Source organism: Polypterus senegalus, chromosome 10 (genome assembly GCF_016835505.1).
Source record: "Polypterus senegalus isolate Bchr_013 chromosome 10, ASM1683550v1, whole genome shotgun sequence".
Lineage (NCBI taxonomy): Eukaryota > Metazoa > Chordata > Cladistia > Polypteriformes > Polypteridae > Polypterus > Polypterus senegalus.
Genome location: NC_053163.1, coordinates 82,385,126 through 82,402,322, shown reverse-complemented (window position 1 = coordinate 82,402,322; position 17,197 = coordinate 82,385,126).

The window sequence follows — 17,197 nt, the reverse complement described above, 5'->3', positions numbered from 1 at the left end:
TTAAGTGAACATAGATCTCAGCCAGGGAACCTTGGACAATGAAAAAGATCCATCCATCTATCCATTATCCAACCCGCTATATCCCAACTAAAGGGTCATGGGGGTCTGCTGAAGCCAATTCCAGCCAACACAGGGCACAAGGCAGGAAACAAACCCCGGGCAGGGTGCCAGCCCACCACAGGGTGCACACACACACAGACACCCACACACCAAGCACACACAAGGGACAATTTAGAATAGCCAATGCACGTAACCTGCATGTCTTTGGACTGTGGGAGGAAACCAGAGCACCCGGAGGAAACCCACGCAGACATGGGGAGAACATGCAAACTCCAGGCAGGAAGGACCCAGGAAGCAAACCTGAGTCTCCTAACTGCGTGGCAGCAGCGCAACCCACTGCGCCACCGTGACTGAAAAAGATCCATCCATCCATTTTCCAACCCGCTGAATCCAAACACAGGGTCACGGGGGTCTGCTGGAGCCAATCCCAGCCAACACAGGGCACAAGGCAGGAAACAATCCCAGGCAGGGTGCCAACCCACCGCAGGACATACACAAATACACACCAAGCCCAATTTAGAATTGCCAAACCACCTAACCTGCATGTCTTTGACTGTGGGAGGAAACCAGAGTGCCCGGTGGAAAGAAACGGGGAGAACATGCAAACTCTACGCAGAAAGGAACTGGGGTCTCCTAACTGTGAGGCAGCAGTGCTACCACTGCACCACCGTGCCGCCCAAATGAAAAAGATTTTAAATGTAAATTGAAAGTAGGCCAGTAATGAATTTTGTATGGGACTGGGATGAGTTGGTCTGTACAATATTTAACTGGGGGATCAGCTGGAGATCCAGTGGTCCAGCAGCAACTAAAGGCTCAGGATGTAGGGTTATATAGATAAGTTATGCCAGGTGTCATTTGCATATCGTGGTAGTTCACCTTGTATTTATATAATCTTGCCTAATGGGAGAATGTACAGTAGATTGAAATTAACAGCAGACCCAGAATACATCCATATGGTACACCATATACTGTACAATATCATGGATTCCCAAACTATAATCACCACAGCTAAGAAAGAATTTTTTTACCTGTTAAATAACACTGAAACCAGTAAAGACACTGCCTGAGAAACCCACCCATTGACTAAGGCAATTAATAAAAATACAGTGATCTGTGGTATGAAATGTTGCCTCAGAACTAGAAGAACAAGAACAGATATGTGATATGCGTAAGTTTTAATGCAGATTTTTGACCAGATCTAGAACATGTTGAGCAATAAGATGCCACAGTGATTAGAGATTTTACCTCAAGAGCATTTGAGTCCTATGCCCTTTTGTTGTCTGTGTAGAGTATGGATGTTGTTCCCACACATTTGTGTAATTTTTCCCAATATCCTTAATATGTGCATAGTATGTAAAGAGGCCTCTTGTGCATGTGTGTCAGTGGGATTTCCTTTCAACTGGTATTCGGGGGTGGTTCCTTTCTTATGCCCAATGCTCACTGAATGAGGCAGTCTTTAATTTTAAAACTTCACCCCAGTTTACCACCAATAGGAGGCTTCATAAGGACATCTCCTTCTGCTGTTAAGGGACCCCAGTTAGACGGAGACTCTGATTTAAGTTTTCACTCAAAAACTATTTTTATTTGCATTAAACCAGTGTCAGTAAATACTATTCAAATGGTTTACTGAAATGTTAACTGTGCTTTTAAATACAAACCTATAGCTCCTCTGAGCAGATCTGACAACAATCTGATCCATCTTACTCCCAATTACAAGCCAGTTATTGGATGGTTACATTAACCAGGATATTGTGCAAGTGGAGTTTGAAGGTTGAATTAGTTCTAAAGGACTTCTTCCAAAAGACAGACAGGCAAATTATGTGAGACAACATTGAGGGATATATTCACTGCATCACAGATTACAAGTCAAATTCTAATTTAATAAATTTTTTGGCCAATTTCCAATTGAACTAATGTTAAAAACTCAATTATATTGAAGACTGCAAAATTCATCACAAAAAAATAATTTTTCATGAAAAAAAACATCAAAGCATTTATTCCTTCTGACCTTGGCCCAAAACATGAGATTAATTTGGATTTCATATTTATGTAACTTGGTTTACTTAACTTTCATCATGCTCTTACAGTAGACTGAAGCTCAAGAACAGTTACTGCAGACCAGAGATATTTTGGGCCAATCTAGGGGTGGGATAACTGTGTCTCAAATTTGACTTCAGTTCTATTTGTGGAACTTTGGAGGTCTGCCACTGATAGACTAGATTGATGATTCAGTTTTGGCTCACCCTCCAGCAAAACTGTTGCTTCCCTCATGTTTATGTTATTCAACCAATTTCCAACATGTTTCATAAATTCATTGAGATTTTACCCTGTGAACACCTGAATACCATAATATTCTTTTTTTTCTCCCATTTGAATGTACCTAATGATTCTTATTTTCAAAAGTGACCTTCATTTCTTCAAACTTTTTATCAAGATCTTTATATATGCTACCATTATGAAAGTTATGGGGTGCACACTCTGGACACATTGGTGAGCCATTTATATAACTTAAATGACGCTTGCTTTTGTAAAGTCTACATTACAAACACTGAGGGGCACCTTTTGGTAACTAAAAGAGATGCGTAAATGTGTATTTAATGTCCATAACCTCTGTCATGAAACACCCTTAGAGTCAGATTACCTTCCCACAACCCTAATCTTAACAATAGTGTAATGCAATGGGTTTCTTGACTGATGTTGTGGGCATTTAATGATGTTGGGGGGTTTCATCACTGACCTCATAGGTACTGTGGGCTGCAATTACACTCTGCTGTGCTAAAGAGGTGCGTGTTTCAGACACTGAGTAGGACCACTGACCCAATTCCCTGGACCTCAAAGTAATAATACTGACTGTGCTCTATGGCCACCAAGGGCCATCATTTATGCAACTCAAGGAGCTTCAACTGGCACTAATGACAGCAGTTTACTTTACAGAAAATGTTGGAATTTCTCACTGCCATTGATGCCAGTAAGAAGAAAAAAAAATGTTGCCATCGAGTTCAGCATTCTGTAGTCAGCTTTGTTAACTGTACATGCTGAAAGTATGTTCCAATTCCATTATAATGGAATCCCTCTAATAACAAATTGTTTTTTCAGTTCTGAGTACTTTGTTTTTAACAGAATTTGACCTGTATATTAACTTCTGCATTGTACCCACAAAAATAGTGCGCAGTTTTCCAAACAATAAGCCCTGAATTACTAAGGAGCTAAAAAGTCTCCTGAATGAGAAGAAGAGAGCATTTCAATCTCATGACAAAGAGTTTCTGAAGGGTGTACAGAGTGTGCTGAAGAAAAATCTGAGTAAAGCAAAGGAAGCTTACAGAGCTATCATAGAAAACAAATTCACTTAGAATCACGTGGAAAATATTTAGAATAGACTTAGTATAATTACTTAACTTAAGGGCAGAGGTGCTAGAAGAACAAAGTTCATCCAATGGCCAGTCTGTCCATACGATCATTACTGCATTAACAACTCCAACCATTACAGGTAGTATGGCCAGTGATGAGTCCACCCTTAACTGTCAGTATGGGCTATCCAAAACTGATAACCAAGTGAGGAAACAATGGAGAAGACTACACACAGGATAAGCTGCAAGACCAGATGCAGTTTTTAAGGCGTGTGCTGAACAACTTTGTTCTCCTTGTTTAGTCTGTCACTGACCATCTTGAAAGTGCTCCTTATGTCCTACAACATAAAATTGGCTGGTCCTGGACCAAATGAGTCTTCCTTGTGAAAGACCACAAGAACGCTCTGCAGTTTACCTATCGGACAAAGATTAGAATGAAAGATGAAACTATGTACAGTATCTGCTCTACAAGGCTTATTCTCATCTGGACAAAGCTGAGAGCACTCTACAAAATATGTTTTTTTATTTCTCCACTGCCTTCAATATCAGGTAGCCATCTCTGTTAAGGGGTAAGCTCAGGGATATGCAGATGGATAAGCCATGGTGTCCTGGATAATGAACCAACTGTCGGGCAGACTGCAGTTTGTAAGGCTCAAAGACTTCTTCTGATGTGAATATGAGCAACCATGTACACCTCAGACTATAAATATAACACTAGATTATGTCACTGGCGGAATTCTCAGATGATTCTGCACTAATGGGTTGTATTAATAAGGGGTATGACGCAGAATATAGCAGTCAGGTAGAGAACTTTCTTGGTGAAAAGAGAATTGTCTGCAACTGAACATCAGCAAAACCAAACAACTGGTTTACCACACAAAAGGGCCTCTAGGCAGCCCACTATTCAAGGACCGGAAGTGGAGGTAGTTCACTGCTATAAGTACTTGAGTGTCTATAACAATGACAGGCTAGACTGGCCTCATAACCCAGAGGAACTATACAAGAAAGGGCCGTCTTCTTCAAAGATAGATACATTTTTTTCCATGATAGGGATAAATAAAGTTCTATCTATTTATATATTGACAAAGAGATACATACAATTATACAATATGGATGGGTTAAGTCTTCATCAGCAACTCCCATCAGCAACAGCAAGACTTCTGGTGAACGTCTATTGTGGTCCAGTTCCTTTACTGGAGATAATGTGTTCTCAAGAAAAAGGAAGATGTGACAAATAGACACACTCAATGTATAAAGAAAACACTTTTTCTTTTAATACTGGTAGAGATGCACATTCAAGTAACGCGATCCCTACAAAATGGCAATATTCAACTTAATTCTTCCTCTTTAGTCCTGATACATGGACTCATACACCAGGCAGAATCTGTTAGTGGTGGTAGGCAAACTCCAACTCCCTCTTTAAACTTTAATAAAACATTCCCATTGCCAAAAACTATAACCCAACAATAAACACAAGAACTGTTTGAAATCCAACATGAAATAAATCATGATTAACAGTTTAATTTTAGTTGCAGCACCGCTTAGCCTCCTGGGACATTAGTGCCGCCCATCGCTACATCATACAGAAAGAGAGAGAGAGTACTATCTGAAAATTTAGTTTTTATAAAAGATAGCAGCTTTAACTCTCCATTCTTGTCTAAACAACCTGGCTCAGCTTTTATCCTGCTAGCAGGACTCATAGAAAGTTTTCTTTTTTCAGAAAAGACAGCAGACAATGTTATAGAACAGCATTATCACTAATCAGCAAAAATTAAAAACAATAAAAAAAGGTTATTTTCTCAAAGACTCAAAGCTAACTTTGTGTTCCAGCTTTCCCAGCATGCACTGTATCTAATGTTCAGCTTAACAAGACTTCAGGCTACAGGCCTATCAGCTGACATCTGTGAGCTGTAACATTTGAAGTTTCCCCTGCCCAGTGACTCATCCAAATATTCCTGCCTTGTGGCTACTGCTGCCATGATGGTTACTGATCCACCTGCTTCTGCCTTGGACAAAGAGGTTCAGGTAATGAAAGAAAAGTTGGATAAAAACACTTGTAATTAAAAAAATACCCTGCAGTATTAAGAAAGTTTCTTGGAAAACTTTTTGTTTTAATTAAATTGCATTTATTCTTCTCTGACTGCACTTAATTCTTGTTGGAAAACTGCAAGTGGTCAGCATTTATCACAGATACCATGACTGCTACTTCTCAGAACAGGTGATTACAATTTAATACCTCAACACACTGTCAGTTTAGACAAAAGTAAATGACCAGTCAGAACTGTGAGTGAATAGAAAAAGCCCTGTGATTTAAAATACTATAAAACAATCCAGATGAATGATAATATTCTTTTAAAGAAAATCATATTTAGACAGATACTAAGGATGCACAAATACTGTAGCTAAACAAGAAAGCTGTCTGATTTAGAGATACAAAAAAATCCCTTCAATCACAGCAGTCCCCTGGGCCTTGAGTTGCTCACTTCACTCAGCCTTAGACTTATGAATTGTTGAAAAATAAATATGTTGCTTTCTACCATTGCTGGCATACTGCCCTTAGCGTAGATATTACTTACTGAGTCCAAGCTATGTTTATCTTAGTATCAAGATTGGATCAAGTTTCTTTCTCATTACCTGTCTACCAGCTAAAAATCTATTTTATCTATGTTTTAGTTTTAATGTGTAATGCAGTAATCTATACTTTAGTACTTACAGTATATAATCTTCCTTTATTTGAGAAAAAAGCATTCCACTCAACTATACATTTTCTTTACATAGTGCATTTTGCTTCTTTCTCATGGTTATTTTAATTCAATTTTCATACTAGAATTTTTTTCATTTAATTCTTTAAAATTATTCAAATAGAAGCTCTGATAGGTTAAGCGACTTGCTCTGGATCATTATGTGCATTATCAAACTTTGCAAGTCATAGATCAACACTTTAGTCATGAGGTCACATTGCATACAAGCTTTTTGCTACACATAAATTTCTCCTTGTGTTTGCATAGGCTTCAATACAAACTTTTAATTTAATTATCAGCACTACCGCATTGTCCTTGTGTTTGTCCTCCTTCAGACATACTATCAGTCTGTTCATTTGCATCACCATTGTGGCACATCTGAGAAATGACTTGATTATTACTAGTTTCGCTTTAAATCAGTACATTTAGCATGGTGCAAAAACCTTGGAATCAAGTGTTTTAATGAGGTACATCTTCTCTCTTGGGTATTTATGGGTACACATACAGTAGACAACAGTAACCTGATTCATAAGGAGGTGCTGGAGAAACTGGAAAGGCTAGCCTCTGTTTTTTATAATTAATTACATAAATGTATTTAAAAGTTCATTATGCATAGGTTTAGATAAATACATACACTGAACACCATTTGAATAGGAAAAGAAGTAGGATCATGTTAGGAATGGAAAAGAGTTACAACTGTATTTGTTGTTCGGCTTGTTAGATACAGATTAATGTTAAGACTGTAAAAATCATGAAATTTGTTAATTTGTTCATTTGAAGTCTACTGCCTTTTTCTTAATGTCAGATTAATAGTAAAGTAGTCATAACTGACTTTCCAAATTATCATTCTAATTTCCCTTAATGTAAAACATTTCCAACATAATAGTATTGGTAAAAAGACCACAGAAGCATCCACTACTTACAAACTATTCCCTCGTCTAAATCAGGGTTGCGCAAACTTTGGTCCATGAGACAAAACTAGCCCACTGGAACCTTTCTTTAAGTTCTCAGATTGTCTTTAAAAATGAGACATGTTGTGGATTTTTTATCTTTATTTGCTATGAGCATAAGCTGTTTTCTCCCAGAATACCAATGAAGTCTACCAGGAGTCAGTATTTGTATTTGGCCCCTTCTTTCAGTTTACTGCTCTGTCCAGATACTCAGCATAATTTGTGTGGGTGTGTTATATTGCAAATTATGTCATTTGTTCACACTTTTTCTTTTAGTATTGATTTTATTATTTTACTCTGGTTTATTGTCTTTTATTCTTTCTAATGCTTTGTGTTTCCTGTATCTATCCGCTTTAGTGTTCCATTCACGAAACATTTGTATCCAGTGTTACAAATACCTGCTGTTTCTTTCTGTGACTCTGTGAAGCACCTTGAGCATGGGAAAGGTGCTATATAAATAAAATGTATTACTCTTCTTATTATTAAATCATTCTAGGTGACTTCTCTGTTTCTTTATTTTTCTCTGTTTACACAGCTCTAGTTAGTTCCAGTCATAGTTCTCTTATATGTGAGGCTTATGAATGTAAAATCCTACTTTTCTCATCCCCCAGATTTTCTTCCTGGCTTCACACATTTTAAGAACTCATCTCTGGAAAAAACACTTTTTACCTTAAACTGATACACTCTATTCTTGTCTCTTACTCAGAAACAGTGCTACCAAAACCACATCCGAAATGGTACTTCTAAATGGTTCATATAATCTTGTATCTAGAAAAACCCCAGGGGTGATGGTGTTGTAGCAAAGCACTTGCAAATTCATGTCACCAATCTGCTTCTTTATTTTGAGCAAATAGCTCAATTTCATTTTTTTAAGATATCGTACAGACAATTACCACAACATTCTAGATGTTTCAAATACACTGCAACAAAGAGAAAGAGCAACAAAAGAGCATTAGTAAAGCAAGCGTCAGATAACAAATATTTTATGCAGTCCTTAACTCAGTTTATTTCTCTTCATTCTGAGTATAACTTTAGTCCCCATCACAGACCTTGTCATTTACTGCTCCATGTTATAATCGGAATCATTTTATTTTTCTTGCTAACATCAAGATTTCCAAAAAAGCTGGCAGAATATGTTAAGGTAGACTGAAGACTGATAAAACAATTGGCATAATGTTACAATTTACACAATGATATAATGTTTGAATTTACATTAAAACGACTCAGCTTTTCATGACCCTCTGCTTGATTTCTGAATTTGGTTTACCCCTTTACCATTTTAGATTTTTGGTGTTCTCTAAGCCTGCCTTATGATCCTCTGTTTGCTTTATGACATTTCCTATTGGTATTTGGACTAAAACTTGCTTATTTTAATGGCAGTTTCGTGCTTTTTTTAAGGTCGCTTGTTTGAATCTGCATTACACTGTGGCTTTGTGCAGCTGGTTGCATTTTATAAAGCAATATGTCATAGTACGGCCTGACAACCCAGCTTTTCATTGTGCTGTGCTATATCTGCACCCTGTACAATTGACACCATATTTTAGACTTGTCTAATTTCTCAGTACCATGTGAAAGGCTGGAACCCAATCAAGGGATGTTTACTGTCATGTAACTAGTCCTGTGTTGAATTAAGCAGATTTCATAATGTAATTTATCAGTGCTGTAAAGTATGCAAAAATTGAACTGTGCAGTGCCTGGTTACAGTCAATATATTGTGTTTTATCACTTCTCTAACCAGTTCTATTTAAAATGGAGAAGATCTGACCAATCATGTTCTGTAATTGTGAAGCTCACGAGCTAGAAACAGCACTATACATCTCTGGGGAGCATTTTCAATTGTCTTTATTGTTAGGCTGAAAAACACTGGGGTAGTGTAAGCGAAAGGCATAAATGGAGACTAATGTATGCATTTTTAAATGAAAATATAGTAGTGTGGACGTTGCCTTAGACAGCCAAACATTGATATTAAAGACCTTAGCCATCTTGCACTGTATTAGGACAACTGTCATTCACATCACTATCAGAAAGGTACCCTATAGCTGCTCATGTTGATAACTTTGTCACTTTTTTTTTTTATATATATATATTGTGGAAAGCCAGCACCCGCACACAGACAGACAGACACCAGAATGTCCAAAGCACACACTTTTATTTTCTTCACCGCACCACAATGCCTTGTCACCAACAACTCTTTCTTTATTTTTCTTTCTTTCTCTTCCTCTGATCTCCACTCCCCTCCTCCCAAGCTCCGTCTCCTTCTTCCCAACTTCAGCTCGTCTACTGGAGGGAGGCGGCCCCTTTGATAATGACCCGGATGGGCTGCAGGTGCTCCGTCTGTTGACACTTCCTGGTGTGGTGGAAGTGTCAGGAGAGCACCCGGAAGCACTCGGGGTGCCCCTGGGATTTCGTTCGGCAGCACTTCCTGGTGTGGCGGAAGTGCTGACATCCAGGGTTCCATAACCGTTCAGGCATCCCTTGGCAGTGGCTACGTCCTCCCATAGGGATGAGCTTTCCAGCTCTCGTGGCCCAGGGGAGGTATCGTCCCTCTCGTGGACCGTCCAGGCGTCCCGGCTGGATAGGGTCCCCAGCCGTCTGGCACTCTATATACTGTATAGGGTGGTCTAGATCTAATTATGCAGATCCAGATCGTCTGGATGACTTTGATTTATGCGGGGATGATTCCAGTTCGGCGCAAAGACAATTTTTCATGTTGTCAGTTCGCACACTTCTCGATGGTCCAGGATTTTTCAGGTGATTTTCTATGTAATAAACTTAATTAAGTTATAACATACTGAAAATTGCATAATTAGGTCTGAACCACCCTATAAATATATATATAATATGATGTTGTACTTAATATGTGGTGTTATATTAACAGTTTATGCAAGAGACATGCAAGTAAAAATTTTGCTTCTATATGTATAAATGTCAATATACATGAACGTGAACTTTAATGTTAAAGATATCTGCTTTGCTGCATAGAAATCTCTCATTTTATTTTATCTTTGATGAAACCTTCACCACTCTTTTAAATGAACTCCTAAATAGCATTAGTTTCATGAGCAGGAGTTTTATTTATTTGATATCACCATTAAACAGATGTCCATACATTTTATGCACAATGCTCAAATAGGACACTAATGTCTTTGTTTGTGCTTCTGTCAGAATAAATTAGGTAAATGAAAGTATCCTCCTGGCCATAATTTTTTTCAGCATATTTCGTTTCAGATATAAAGAAGATAACACAGTTGTACTGTATATACAGTAAGATAATTTCTTTATTATATTTGCAGAAAGATATTTACCCAGAACACAAATGATACAAAATATTGACCATTCTGAGAAGCAGTATTCTATTGATGAAGGACAGCCATTATTCCTTCTGTGTTAGCTATTAGATAGTTACTTATGTTTTAACTATACTCTTTATTTGCACTTAGGAAAAGAATTAGATAACCAATGTTGCAGTGTCCCTGAGACTGAAGTATGGGACATAATAAGCAATAACATGAATGACACTATTTATGATTTTTCAACTATATAAAAAGTGATTATGTTGAAATATGTGCCAAAACCTGTGGATTAAAGATCAGTAACCCTAACTATAAAATAATAAGAATTGTTTGATTCACAGGTAAACCATTCCTTTATAAAACCAAGGGTTTTTATATTGCTTGGCAAATATAAACTGGCCATTTGTGATTTGAGTGTATGCATTGGGGTGGCCTTTGATGGAGGACAGCTCAGTCCAGTCAGATGATAAGCATATTATTCTTTAACTGGCTCAGCTCCACTGACTACCCATAAAATATTGTATTATGACTTGTTCATTTTAGTAGCTCAGATCAACCAGCCTTACTGTTTACCTTGGCCAAATGTCTAAATACCTAAAATCCCCTAATGTTCACTGTTTCAAACATCACTAGGCAAGTTCAAGCCAGAATTCATTTAACTCTGAGGGTCCTGGTCTCTGCAGTTCTCCCTAAAGATCTGTTTAAGAAGCTCCATCACTGCCACATTCAACCGATGTGGTGAAATTCACCTTTTGTTCGTACCTCCTGTTACTCAAGAGATCCTCAGTTTACTTTTCATCTCATACTGCCAATCTGTTACAAGTATCTTCAGTTGATCATTCCTTAGGTTGACTTTTCAAAGATTGTCTGTTGTGTTAAGAATGACCTTGAAGTTTGTATTCTTATTTTTAAATGTACATTAGTTTGATTTGTAAAGCACCTATGCTGGTGTGGTCTTTGAGGGGCACTTTATAAAATTGTGATGGAACAACTTCTCTGTGTTAATTTATACTGGAAGAAATACAGTAACAGAAAACAAGTTCTTTATACATATTTCATGTTTATTTAAAGAAAAAACACAATGATGGAGTAAATAGTGGAAGGACACAAAGTAGCAAAACTTTAGGTTCTCTGGGTCCCACTACACAGATGTTTATTCCTACTTATTCTGTGGCTGGTCCAGTTACCTCCTATACAAAAAATACTGCCATTCGTGGTAAACCAGCTCCCCTGTTCATACCCCCGATTCAGAAAGTAGATGTATGGAAGTACTTTACATTGGACAGGTCAATGTCTGATAGATATATTGGTAAACTGGTAAATATATCCTTTTGATTATCCTTTTAATATTACTTGTGGTGTTTGTCAAGATTACAATCTTCACTTGAAACTTACCCTTTTTTAAAGGGTATACCTTTCAGTTTTGCATATTCTTACAATTGAATCATTTGTTAGCTGAGTATCAAAGAGCACGGAAACAAGCGCATATGGCCTGGACGTGTAGTGGACTTTAGGAGAAAATGTGACAGGCAATATGGTGTAGTGGCTCAGAAGCTGGACTCTAAACCACAAGGATGCCAGTTTAAATCCTACTTTCCTCCTGCTGTGGTAACCTGAGTCATTTAACTGTGCCTACGGATCAACTGTAAGGAAATGGTGTATAAAAATAATTGGTATATTGTACAGCAAAAAATATATGTGTTTTACATTTTCAAAGTAGGTCCGCAGCATAAACTGAATAGTGTAAAAAGATGTTTGTGAGTGAGCACAGAGAGAAATCAAGAACTGACAGTAATGAAAGATTTTGATGTTATATAAATTATTTCAGTTTACCATATGTTTGTAAGCAAACTGTTAAAGAAATCAAGATTTTCAAAGCATTTAAAAGTAAATTGCAGCCAAAGTCTTACCTTTGCAGGGCACGTGTTATTGATGTTGCTGTTTCTAAAAATGGTGCCTCATGGGAAAATTGTAGCTTACTAAGATGACAATATATATTTACCAATTTTGAGATATCACCATCCTAACTATTTAGTTCTTTTCAATTGTCATGAAATATTTACTCACAGATACTTTGGTATTTTGACTGTGGTATGAAAGTGATTAAAATATTATCAAATAATGATATGAAATGCTCTTTTTGGATGGAGAGTCTGTACAGTTTGGAGTTGGCTGAATAATCACCTGGCACTACAACCGAAAAATTAAGAACACTGTTTGTCGTTTTTTAAAACAAAGTCCATGTGTTTCACTGGAATCAGAATGGGTGTTCATTATACTAATTAGCAAGGCTTCATGATTTGATTCTATTTTCTTGCTTCATATTCCAGAGTAAGGGTATCTCTTTCAAATGAAATATTGCTATATGAAGGTGCTTAATTGGTGGTCATGATGTAATGCTCAATGTTTTCCCTCTCCCTCTCTTCATAACCTTTGATTGGCATTAGCAAGGCTTGTTTTGGAAATATTTGAATAAGAAAACTGCTCTTAGACAAAAGCCTTCACAATAATTATTGAAGAATGCCTGTGTTAGAAAAGAATAGGCCATGCCTCTCATGAAAATTCTGTGGCAAAGTTCTCATTTCAACAGTAACTTTTTTTAATTACCATGTTGTTGTTAATCGTTTAGATAGCTGGAATAAAGTCATTTGCTTGTGATATGATTTTTTATGAAGAGTGAGATTTTTTTTCCCCAAATGATTAAAAAATAAATACATAAAAATAGAAAATTCCAGTATTTTCATTTGAGAGGTACATTAGCTTACCATAATGAGCATATTATGAGTATTAGAGCTTCTGTAAAATTTTATTATCTATCTATCTATCTATCTATCTATCTATCTTTTTCCAGCTGATATATAAAATAATTATAGCATGCTGCAGCTATAAGTTAAAATATGCCCACCCCAACCTTGAGTCAGAAAACACACAATAATAATAACAAAAGATGTATTACTATTTCCAAGTCCATTTGATGGAAGAAAAAAGAGCAACACATCTGCACAGATAGATTAGAAACAAAGAAGATGGTCCAGCCACACCCACAGTCACCATGGAAACAAGGCAATTTCATGCTACTGCTATGTCAGTACAATGATATAAAAAAAATTTAAGAAACACTTTGAAAACACATCAGATCTCAATGGGGAAAAATCCTGCTGGATATCTATACTGATATGGACTTGGTAATGTGTTAGAAACAAAAGGATGCCACATCGTTTGATGGAAATGAAAATTATCAACCTACAGAGGGCTGAATTCAAGGACACCCTGAAAATCAAAGTGAAGCAATGGTGCAACAGGCTAGTCCATTTTGCCGAACTTTCATTGCACCAACTCCAAATCATACAAGTTTGTATGGCCCCCGCGTGCTTGGATGCATGCCTGACAATGAGATGACGGATGGTGTCCTGGGGGATCTCCTCCCAAATCTGGACCAGGGCATCACTGAGCCCCTGGACAGTCTGAGGTGCAACCTGGTGGCGTTAGATGGTACGAAACATAATGCCCCAGAGGTGTTCTGTTGAATTTAGGTCAGGCGAGCGTGGGGGCCAGTCAATGGTATCAATTACTTCATCCCCCAGGAACTGCCTCCATACTCTCGCCACATGAGGCCAGGCATTGTCATGCACCAGGAGGAACACAGGTCCCACTGCAACAGCATATTCTCTGACAATGGATCCAAGGATTTCATCCCAATACCTAATGGCAGTCAAGGTGCCATTGTCTAACATGTAGAGGTCTGTGCGTCCCTTCATGGATATATCTCCCCAGACCATCACTGACCCACCACCAAACCGGTCATGGTAAACGATGTTACAGGCAGCATAATATTCTCCAAAGCTTCTCCAGACCCTTTCATGTTTGTCACATGTGCTCTCATCTGTAAAAAGCACAGGGCGCCAGTGGTGGATCTGCCAATTCTGGCATTCTATGGCAAATGTTACTCAAACTCTACGGTGCCAGGCAGTGAGCACAGGGCCCACTATAGGATGTCGGGCCCTCAGGTCACCCTCATGAAATCTGTTTCTGATTGTTTGGTCAGAGGCATTCACACCAGTGACCTGCTGGAGGTCATTTTGTAGGACTCTGGTAGTGCTCATCCTGTTCCTCCTTGCCCAAAGGAGCAGATACCAATCCTGGTTACGACCCTGTCCAGCTCTCCTAGAGTACCTGCCTGTCTCCTGGAATCTCCTCCATGCCTTTGAGACTGTGCTGGGAGACAAAGCAAACCTTCTGGCAATGGTACATATTGATGTGCCATCCTGGAGAAGCTGGACTACCTGTGCAACCTATGTAGGATCCAGGTATCGCCTCATGCTGCCTGTAGTGACACTGACCATAGCCAAATGCAAAACTAGTGTAAAAACAGTCGGAAAAGAGGAGGATGGAGAAATGTCAGCGGCCTCCACCTGTTAAACCATTCCTGATTTGGGGGTTGTCTCATTGTCTCACTCTTATGCACCTGTTGTTAATTTCATTAACACCAAAGCAGCTGAAACTGATTAACAACCCCTCTGCTACTTAACTGTCCAGATCAATATCCCAGAAGTTTCATTGACTTGATGCTATACTCTGATTAAAAAGTATTCCTTTATTTTTTTTGAGCAGTATATATTTTTTTCTTCCATCTATATCTTTTTTTTTGGAACAGTAGTTAATACTGCTGTCTCACAGCACAGATCACATTTGTGACCACAATAATCAGTCCAGCATAGTTGGCAGATGCTTCCCTAGCCCTCAGGAACACTTAAAGGACCACTGCATCATTATAATCCACTTAAAACTAGTTGAATTTCTTCTTCCACACTGACTTTAATGCATTTCATGGAGTTCAGTGAGGTTTCTGAACATTTCCGTGATTTTGCCTAACACATACTGAAGTGAACTTTGCAAGGTTTGCTCATCACTAATTATATTATTTGTATTATTTTTATTTTGTTTGGTTGTTTGATTAATTTGATTAGACATTAAGTAAATGATTTTTGCTAGAAGTGTTTTAAATAAACTAATTAAACATTAATCTAGTTTATTTCTAGGCACAAGCTGTTCCTTTTATGTCTATAACCTAAATCAAAACCGATAGCTAGAAATAAACTACTAGACGGAAGAAGCGGGGTACTGGCAAGAAAGAAAATTCACAGAGACTTGTGGGGGCACTTTTATTATACCATAATCAGTAATAACTGGCGTCAACTGAAGACCCCAACCGCTTAGGAATAACTTTAAATAAAGGAAGGGAAAAGAATTAATAAACAGGAGAAATATAAAAAGAGAGGAAAAAGGGTAGAGATGTGTGTTGCGCTCCACCAAAACCATGAACAATTGCTTGTTGCATGAGTTCTTCTGGGTAAATGCACCCACTAAGCCACAGATCTTTGGTCTTTATTATATTTAAAAAAGCCTAGAAAGGGTTTAGAGTTTTTTGTTTTTGAATAAGCAAAATTTACAGTATATATAGTTAGAGGGAGAAGCTCTTGAGGCAGCCTTCTGGAAAACAACACAGCACAGGAAGTAAAGGATATAACAAAAATAGCTCATTTATTACATAAAAACAACTACCAGGAATACACAAAAGGTACAGTAGGTTACGTATACAGTAAGTAGAACTAAGACAACAAATCAGATCTGAAACCCCTGTCTATCAGGTAAATGGATTACCCATAGGCAATCTCTTTACCTCTTGTCTCTCTTTCTCTCTTCCCAATTGAGCACTCGTTTCTCTCTCCTCTCAACTATACACCTAAATGGTCTATGGGCAGGAGGCATCTCGTTATCACTTCGGAAGTCAGGGCAGCCTTCCGTTTGCTCCAGGGACACCAGGCTAGAACTCACTTTAGTGGCTCCGGGTGTTCCTACACTAACATTAAATGGGCAGGTCACCTAGGCAGTAACCCAATAAAACCATTCTCCCATACATTCCCTCCGTGGTGCTCTGTAGTGACCGGAAGAGACCTGACAACTCTAGCAATTCCTCCTTGGCCGTGTTCTAAGGAGTACAGAAATGAGTCACGAATCCCTGCCAGAAACATGTTTCTCTCTGTCCTTTTGGGTACACATGACACATGCTAGACATACTGTCCCCTTAGCCTGTCCGGCTGCCCTTGTCTTTCTCTTTCCCTGGAAGCTGGGACTTTTGACCTTGTCCTGTGCTAACCTCTTGTCAGCTGCTGATCAATACTCCAAATTCACTTTATATGTGTGTGTTTATGTATGTATGTTTACGGCCATGTTCTGTAGATAGACATACTGTATACCTAGAAAATATATTTGATTAAAGAAAAAACTTTAAAACATTCTAATGCTAGTTCTGGAAAACTATACTATATTGTATAGGTTAATTATTTATAGAAAAATGTATTAACAGACTTTAAAAAAACTGCAGATATCTTGCTTTTTTCAAGTGGGCTAACCAATATTGTCCAATATACTGCTAGTTCATAGTTTAATGTATGCACTACTGTACATTAAAATGGTGAATGATGTCTGTAGCTTCCCTAAAATATGCATATTTGCCTCTGGCTATTTTAACAGATAGACATAATGTGCTTTACAAATGAGAAATAGTCTATTTTATTTGTATTTTTATTCAGTTTCAATTATCCAGAACTGGAAAAATGTACTCAGGTAATGTATGGAAATATGGTTGAATGGATAATTTATTATTACTGCAAGTAAGGAAACTTTTTTTAAACAATAAGAAATAATTCATTTGAACATTAGGTTGTTTATACCTTTTCAGCGACTGAGAAATGACAAGTGAATTATTGTCAGATATTGTGATGATGTTGCTTAAATCATGAATT